Consider the following 8,642-nt stretch of genomic DNA (forward strand, 5'->3'; position numbering starts at 1 on the left):
CCATCGTATATTTTGGTGTACTACACGAGTTTTTCACTTCTCCACGGTCAGACATTTTTTGATGTTGCGATAATAATATATTGGTGGATGTTGGCTTAGAAACATAAACCCACCACCGATAAAAAACACAACTTAGGTAGATGACAATTCATTTCACATATGACAATTCATTTATGTTTTACTTCCCCACTGTCACACACTATCTAAGACAAGAAAATAACATAAGTATATGTTGTTAGAAGCGTACAAATGAAAATTCATTTGACGCTTTGTTGATGGACACTTGGTCCGTGAGTTTCAGTTGAGCAAAATTCTATAAAAAACTGTACTATAATTTTTCTCATTCCCGGAGAACAGGTACAGGAGATTCAATGACTATATTATAACTCTCATTGGTAATTGACATCTGCTTCACCATTGGCAAAGTATTGGTGCATGGTTTAAAATATGCAAAAATTACCAAATCTAGAGACGATAAGAATGCAAGGTCATGATAGAAACCAAACCAAGAAATAAAGGTCATGCTAAAGATTTTCATTTTTATCATGCTACCAAACTGGGTAGTTAAATAACACAACCACAAAAGTAAATGAGATATTAACATAAATCACTGCGAATCCACCGAAATGAAACAGCTGAATACAAAAAGAAAGAAATTTATGGAATTTAATTCTAAGAACACGAAAATCCTGGAATTACGTTGAAACTTTCAGGTTATTCATTATCGAACAAATATGTTAAGAAAGATGATTCCATAATGCAAAAGAATAAAGATCAGAATATTGTTTGTAAGGAAAGATTTAAGAATGAACATCAAAGCATTATAAGATGATGGTCTTCTTGATGAAAATCCACCAAATAACCAAATTAAGAGGAAGTAAAATATTAAAAAAAAAAAAAAACTATGTAGGGGAGAGCCTTTGGTCTAGCAAACTTCCTTGTGGGGTACATGTACTGAATAATCAAGAAATTCATAACACCAAGTACCAACTACAAACAACCACAAATAAGTCTATCAAAAGATGAGTGCGTGAAGAAAATTTTAGTGCTTCATATAGAAGCCAAAAATAATCATATGGATCATTTTAGAATACGTAATTCATACGATAATTACCGTTCTAATAACAATAAACATACAAAAGAAAATAAGAAACTAATTGTTAGACCATTGCTCGATCGAAATCGCATGCGTCGCTATCTCAAGCATGTTTGTCAATGTTAGTGATCAAAACTATAAGTCTTGATTTCTAGTCTAGTATATCTAAGGTCTCGGACTAGGATAGAAAGTGTATTTGAGCTCAATAACTCCATGGAAATCATCATACAAGACGAATGACTACTCAAGGAACCGGTGGATCTTCATAGACTAAAAGTTATGTGGAGACTTAAACTTATCTATCACTCAAAAGTCTATCTACGGTATCTCCTATATTGAGACAAAAGTCGTTTTGCTATATAGACTTAGATTATACACATTTGGTATTTCGAGCCGAGTTTACCTCGTCTATCTATTTCTCGAAATATATTGGTAAAGCTTTCACTTTAGCCAAGTTCATCTTTACCTAGTGACGAAAGTCATGTTATGTTTCATTCACTTTGAAAATTGATCTGACGAAAAATGGTCTGTGAATAACAACTATATAATGTTCTCTGAGAATGTTTCAATGATTGAAATGAGAGTTTAGATTGTATAACCGTTGATGGATATAAGCACTATTGTGGAAAAATATATATGTATAAGTCCTATTTCTTGAACCAAAGTTTGCGAACTTTGTTGATCAAAAGAACCGGAATTGTTTGCACAATTTGCGAATTCATTCCGGGAACTGGCCGAAGTTCTCATCCGAGAATATCTGCTGGAGTTTGAAAACTCACTCAGCAAGCTCAGTCTACGAACTGGCGAAGTTCTCAAACCCGAGAATTTCTGCTGGAGTTTGTGAAAACTCCATCCGGGAACTTAAGTCCGCGAACTTGAGTAGGTTATATCTAAAAACGATTGTTCTTGAAATCGTCTTTATTGATTAAGGAATGCTTTTTCAAACCGTGGCTATAAAGTTCATGAACCGATTCGAGTGAATCAAATCGTTTTTGCTTCGATCGTGTCTTATGAAGTTATATAAGATCTAAGCAATTGAACAACTCTCTAACTAGTTGATTTGAGTTATTTGAACTAGTTATGGTGAAGAAGAATATGGTTGATATGAAAGTGATCATATGGCTAACCATTTGGTTAACTAATGTTGAACCAACTAACGTACACGTTTAGATACGGTTACACAAGTCCAGGAACGTGCATTTCATTTGTATATGACAAGCTATGTATTCGATCTAACGGTTGATAAATATTAGCTTGAATCTAATCAGGTTTTCATCTGACGACGAATATTGAATGCTTTGTGTTACTAAGATAACATTGATTGCAAACCCTGATTTGAAAGACTATATAAGGGAGAACTCTAGCAACTGGAAAAACTAATCCCCACACATTTTTTGTGATACTAGTTGTGCTAATCTAGAGTGGATTCTCCTTTAACCTATGGTTTTCTTTTCTCAAAACAGGTTAATGACTTAAAGACTTTATTGGGACCGTGAAGCCAGACCGATACTACTTTTCTTGTAGTTGTGTGATCTGATCTTGCTGTTTCTATCGTACGAGTACAATTGTAATAATTGGCTTGAGATTTCTATCTCTGATAGGAAATATAAAAAGTGATCACAAACATCTTCGTCTCATCGTTTGTGATTCCACAATATCTTTTTTGCTGCGTCGATTAAGACTATTGTGAGGTGATTGATAATACTAGGATGTTCTTCAGTAATATAAATCCGAATTATGAATTGTCTCATGTTTACCTTGATTTATCAAAATACGGAACAAAAGTCATAGGTATATTCGTGGGAGACGGATTTATCTATTACCATAGACTTTTCTGTGTGATACAGATTTGTTTATTAAAGTCTTCGACTTTGGGTCGTAGCAACTCTTAGTTGTGGGTGAGATCAACTAAGGTAATCAAGTACGTATGATCTTGCTGGGATCAGAGACGTAGGAGCATAACTGTACCTTGGATCAGTGTGAGATTGGTTGGGGTTCAACTACAGTCCAGACTGAAGTTAGTTACGAGTAGGCTAGTGTCTGTAACGGCTTAATACAGTGTGTGTTCAATCTGGACTAGGTCCCTGGGTTTTTCTGCGTTTGCGGTTCCTCGTAAAGACCTGATAAGAGAGAGATATTAATATACTTTAATCTAGATTGAGTCTGACTGTCTAGCTGATTCTCTAGTAAAGTATATTGGAGTTAGTCCATACAGATTGCTAAGTCTGTGTTTGTGGCAGTCTGAGTCTGAGGACAAAGTCTCTCTTACACATACCCAGATGTCTCCTGAAGCTTTCGATTACGCCAAGTGTCTTGGAAACACCTCAAAGGGTTACTCCTTAGTTGATTCTTCTGAATCCCGAGGTAGAAAGATTATTCCATCTGATGTTGATATGTCTTCTTCCCATGAGGCATGTGACACTCTGGCAAAGGCTGAAAAGGAGCTCACCAGAATCTCAAAAAACTCTGCTGATATTATTGATTTTCAGAATCATGATCAGCTTATTGATGAATTTGAAAAGTCTCTTGATCGAGAACATGATCTCTACAACATCATTGAGTCCTTCTCTAAGAATATTGAAAAACTTCTCCAAGAAATTACTCTACAGCGTGAAAATATTAGTGTTCTTGAGGATATTGTTAAGAAAGACTCAATTAGAGAAAAACGTTTGATCGAGACGCATTCATCAAATCTTAACAGACTTCGTGTCGAAAAAGAGAAAGTTAGCGCATCTCTTACTCTGGCCCACGAACAGTGTAAATCCTTGGAAAAGGAAAACTTTGTATTAAGGGGAAATTCATCTGTACAAACTAATTATCATGGATTACAGTACATGATGAAATGTTCTCCAGAAGAAGATTGTGTCAAGAAAAGTTTGCATAACTTACAATCTTCTCATATGGCTATGAAGTTAAAACAGGTGCCAACTATTGCTTCTCCTCCACGAACCTGTACTTTCTGTGGGAAAAAGAATCACTATGCCATCCATTGTTTTTCCAGAAGGGAACAAATTTCTAAACTTCATAATTTTCTTCTCACCACTGTCAATGGAAGAAATGGTCGATCGACTACTGTAGTGAACCGCATGCCCACAGAATACCAGAAACCTTATAAACATGATCTCTTTCCTAGAAATCATCACAGGGTTCAAGTGCATTATAGTGGTATAAATTCTTGTGTCACTGATAAAAGCATTCCCTGTGTTTATAATGTTGTTTCAGGTAAATCTAAGTCTAGAAAATGGATACCTCTCCATCTTGATCCTCTTGTGCCAATTACAAAAGGTCCTAGATTTAGTTCTCAGAGAACGCCTTCTGACAAATATGCCAAACAAGGAGTGTCTTACTTCTCTGGGATGAGCGGTTGTTATCGAAAGAAGGATAGACAAAAACAACGTTCATTTAATGAGCTGCAAGCTCATACTTGTGTAAATTAATCACAAGGTTGATATCTCACATACAAATACCTAGTTGTGAGAGAATTGAATAGGTATGCTTTTGACAAAGTGACTCTGATTATCTAGCTAATTTCTTATCGTTCTTAGATGGATAGTTGGTCAAACACTTTTACATGAGCATTTCCTTATCCTTTCCTTTTTATTAGTTTTTATTCCTTGCCAGTATACTTTTTGAAAAGTAAAATCATGGATCTTTTTCATGCAGTGCTTTGTGAACCCTCTTCTTACGGGTACACATACGGTTTTGGGGTCTCTCATAAACCTATCTTGTAAACCTTAAATCTCTCGAATTTTATTTATATACCCATCCTATTGAGTTGAACTTTTTTACTCTAGGTTTCATATTATCAATGGCTTCTTGTTCCTTCTCATGGGATTTACCTAAAGATTTCATTGCTAACGCGGTATATTTCGAATTCGATAAAAAGAAGGGAACTTTTGTTGAAGTCGAAGGTTATTTTCCTCAATCTCCTGATTCCTATTCAGATATAGAGGAGGTTGAAGAGATCTCGTCAGGTGTAGTTCTCAACTTTCTAAAGAACTTTGAAAAGGCAAAGCAACAACTTGTTGATACTATGAAGTGTCTTGATGTGCTAAGAACTGAGTTGAAAAAGGTTAAGTCTGACCTTGTTCTCATGAAAACACGTATTAAAGAACTTCCCAATAAGGATATCATCTCCAAAGTTGCAGAGGATTCTGTCGTTCACAAGCTCCAGGACCTCAAGACTCAAGAAGGTCCCGAACTGTCTATATGATTCCAGTTCGCTTTGACATTGAAGTGTTTTTGGTTTAGTATGTTTTGATTTTAGTTTTCCTAGTAAAATCTTCTATTTTTCCTGTTTTGCTTAGAAGAATAAATAGAGTTTGGAATAACCATTATTGCGATTACACATATCTATGTCCAACGTTTTCATCTTCATGTTTTTAGATTTATTTGTTTAAATTCTAAATTTGTTTGGAAGATGATTTTTGCAGTATTAATCTTTATGGTTTTATATATTGCAATATTGTTATCGGATATGTGTGTTTACGTCCATGAACTTGATTGTCCCATACTTTGTCAAAAGTAAAGTCGTTCGTGAGTTGATATGTATGTATTGATGAAAAAATGAATTGACTTTTAACAAATACAAAAGTTACGCCTATTATGTCAATTTTTGATAAAAAGATAGGTTAAAATATTTTGTGTTCAAGGATTATGTCTATTGGATGTCATGTGCAAATGAAAATAAAATGAGTCCTTGATTATTCCATGGTATTAGGTCGATCTCCGATCCACATTTTGTGTACATAATGTGTTGTTCCATAAAGTGTCTTATGTTGAGCTATAGCGACTAAGTCATTGTTTTGGCGTGGTTGTCGTTCCATGAGATACTTTGTGTCGAGCATGACCAATTAAATTGATGACTTTTGTGATTATTTTGATTGTGTATTTCGATTAAATTAGTCATAGGTCTTCTTGTGATTAATTTGATTGAGTTTTTGGATATAGAAAATCATTCTTATGGTTTTTTTGGTGTCCAACAAAAATCCTTCTTTTCTCTTGAAATTAAGGTCGTTCTTGTTGTTCTTTCAGGAATGATATTTAATGGGGGAGAGTTCTCTTGAACTTGTGCTTAATTGCCAAATCTTTGTGGGGAGTGCGGCTATGGAATATTTTAGGGGTTATCTTGTATCTTTAAACTCCTTTATGAATGCATTTAGCTTCGGCTTTATGATTGCATCTAAATAACAAGTTGGTATATACTTTCTTTTGGTCATGAAATGTCTCTTTTGGAAATTTCATTAGGATCCCGTTCTTGTACCTTTGCCAATTTTATTGACAAAAAGGGGGAGAATTAATATGTAGTTCACACTACAAATACATATGGTTTTCAGATCATTATGTAAGGGGGAGTGGTTACCATGTGAGATGGAGTATTGACTAAGGGGGAGTAACATATCACCATATTATTGTTGTTAAAGTTGTGATACAATTGAACTTTGACGTTGTGTAATGATACTATGACATTGTATAACAATGATTGAGAACTCTTGTTTTCTTGTTGTTATAGCTACGGATTTTCAACAACGATGATGCTAAACTTACAACCTTTGGGATCATTGGAGTACTTGGGAGTGACGAAGATTTCAAGTAATGTTGAAAATTAGGCATGTGGAATAGGAGCTTCAAAAATGTATTTATTTTTTTTGTATTACATATGTATTGATAGTTTTGTCACTAAAATTGACAAATGGGGATATTGTTAGAGCATAGCTCGGTCAACCTCGCATGCGTTGCTATCTCAAGCATGTTTGTCAATGTTAGTGATCAAAACTATAAGTCTTGATTTCTAGTCTACTAAAGCTAAGGTCTCGGACTAGGATAGAAAGTGTAGTTGAGCTCAAGAACTCCATGGCAATCATCATACAAGACGAAGGAATACTCAAGGAAACGGTGGATCTTCATCGACTAAAAGGTATGTGGAGACTTGAACTTATATATAATTCAAAAGTCTATCTACTATATCTCCTATCTTGAGACAAAAGTCGTTTTGCTATATATACTTAGATTATACAGATTTGGTATTTCGAGCCGAGTTTACTTCGCCTATCTATTTCTTGAAATATGTTGGTAAAGCTTTTGCTTTAGCCAAGTTCATCTTTACCTAGTGACGAAAGTCATGTTATGTTTCAATCACTTTGAAAATTGCTCTGACGAAAAATAGTTTGTGAATAACAACTATATAACGTCCTCTGAGAATGTTTCAATGATTGAAATGAGAGTTTAGATTGTATAACAATTGATGGATACAATCATTGTTGTGAAAACACATATATGTATAAGTCCTATTTCTTGAACCAAAGTTTGCGAACTTTGTTGATTAAGAGAACCGGAACTGTTTACACAGTTTGCGAACTCAGTCCGCGAACTAGCGGAAGTTCTCATCCGAGAATATCAGTTGGAGTTTGAAAAATCACTCATCAAGCTCAGTCTGCGAACTGGAAAAGTTCTCAAACCCGAGAATTTCTGCCGGAGTTTGTGAACTCCATCCGGGAACTTAAGTCCGGAACCCAGTCCGCGAACTTGAGTAGGTTATATCTAAAAACGGTTGTTCTTGAACTCATATTTATTGATTAAAGAATGCTTTTGCAAATCGTGGCTATAGAGTTCATGAACCGATTCGAGTGAATCAAATCGTTTTTGCTTCGATTTTGTCTTGTGAAGTTACATAAGATCTAATCAATTGAACAACACTCTAACTAGTTCATTTGAGTAATTTGAAATAGTTATGGTGAAGAAGAATATGGTCGATATGAAAGTGATCATATGGATAACCATTTGGTTAACTATTGTTGAACCAACTAATGTACAAGTTTGGGTACGGTTACACAAGCCCATGAACGTGCATTTCATTTGTGTATGACAAGCTACGTTTTCGATCTAATGGTTGATAAATATTAGCTTGAATCTAATCAGGTTTTCATATAACGGTGAATATTGAATGCTTTGTTACTAAGCTAACATTGATTGCAAACCCTGATTTGAAAGACTATATAAAGGAGAACTCTAGCAACTGGGAAAACTAATCCCCACACATTTTGTGTGATACTAATTGTGCTAAGCTAGAGTCGATTCTCCTTTAACCTCTGGTTTTCTTTTATCAAACCGGGTTAACGACTTAAAGACTTCATTGGGATTGTGAAGCCAGACCGATACTACTTTTCTTTTAGTTTTGTGATCTGATCTTGATGTTTCTATCGTACGAGTACAAGTGTAATAATTGGCTTGAGATTTCTATCTCCGATAGGCAAGATAAAAAGTGATCACAAACATCTTCATCTCATCGTTTGTGATTCCACAATATCTTTTTTCGCTGCGTCGATCAAGATCACATATTTCTTTCTTTTTGGATAGGCATATTTATTTCTTATCCAAAAAATGTTATGTATTTATTCACACGATACTTCATTTTATGGAATTATAGGAAGAGTACTAAATATTGAAAAATATCTATAGTTTCTTTCATTTTTTACGGAATAAAAAAAATTAAGCATAACAAATCCTATTTTGGATATTTTGTTTAAGAAAATATAAAATAATATTT

This window comes from Papaver somniferum, chromosome 1 (genome assembly GCF_003573695.1).
Source record: "Papaver somniferum cultivar HN1 chromosome 1, ASM357369v1, whole genome shotgun sequence".
In the NCBI taxonomy this organism is placed as follows: domain Eukaryota; kingdom Viridiplantae; phylum Streptophyta; class Magnoliopsida; order Ranunculales; family Papaveraceae; genus Papaver; species Papaver somniferum.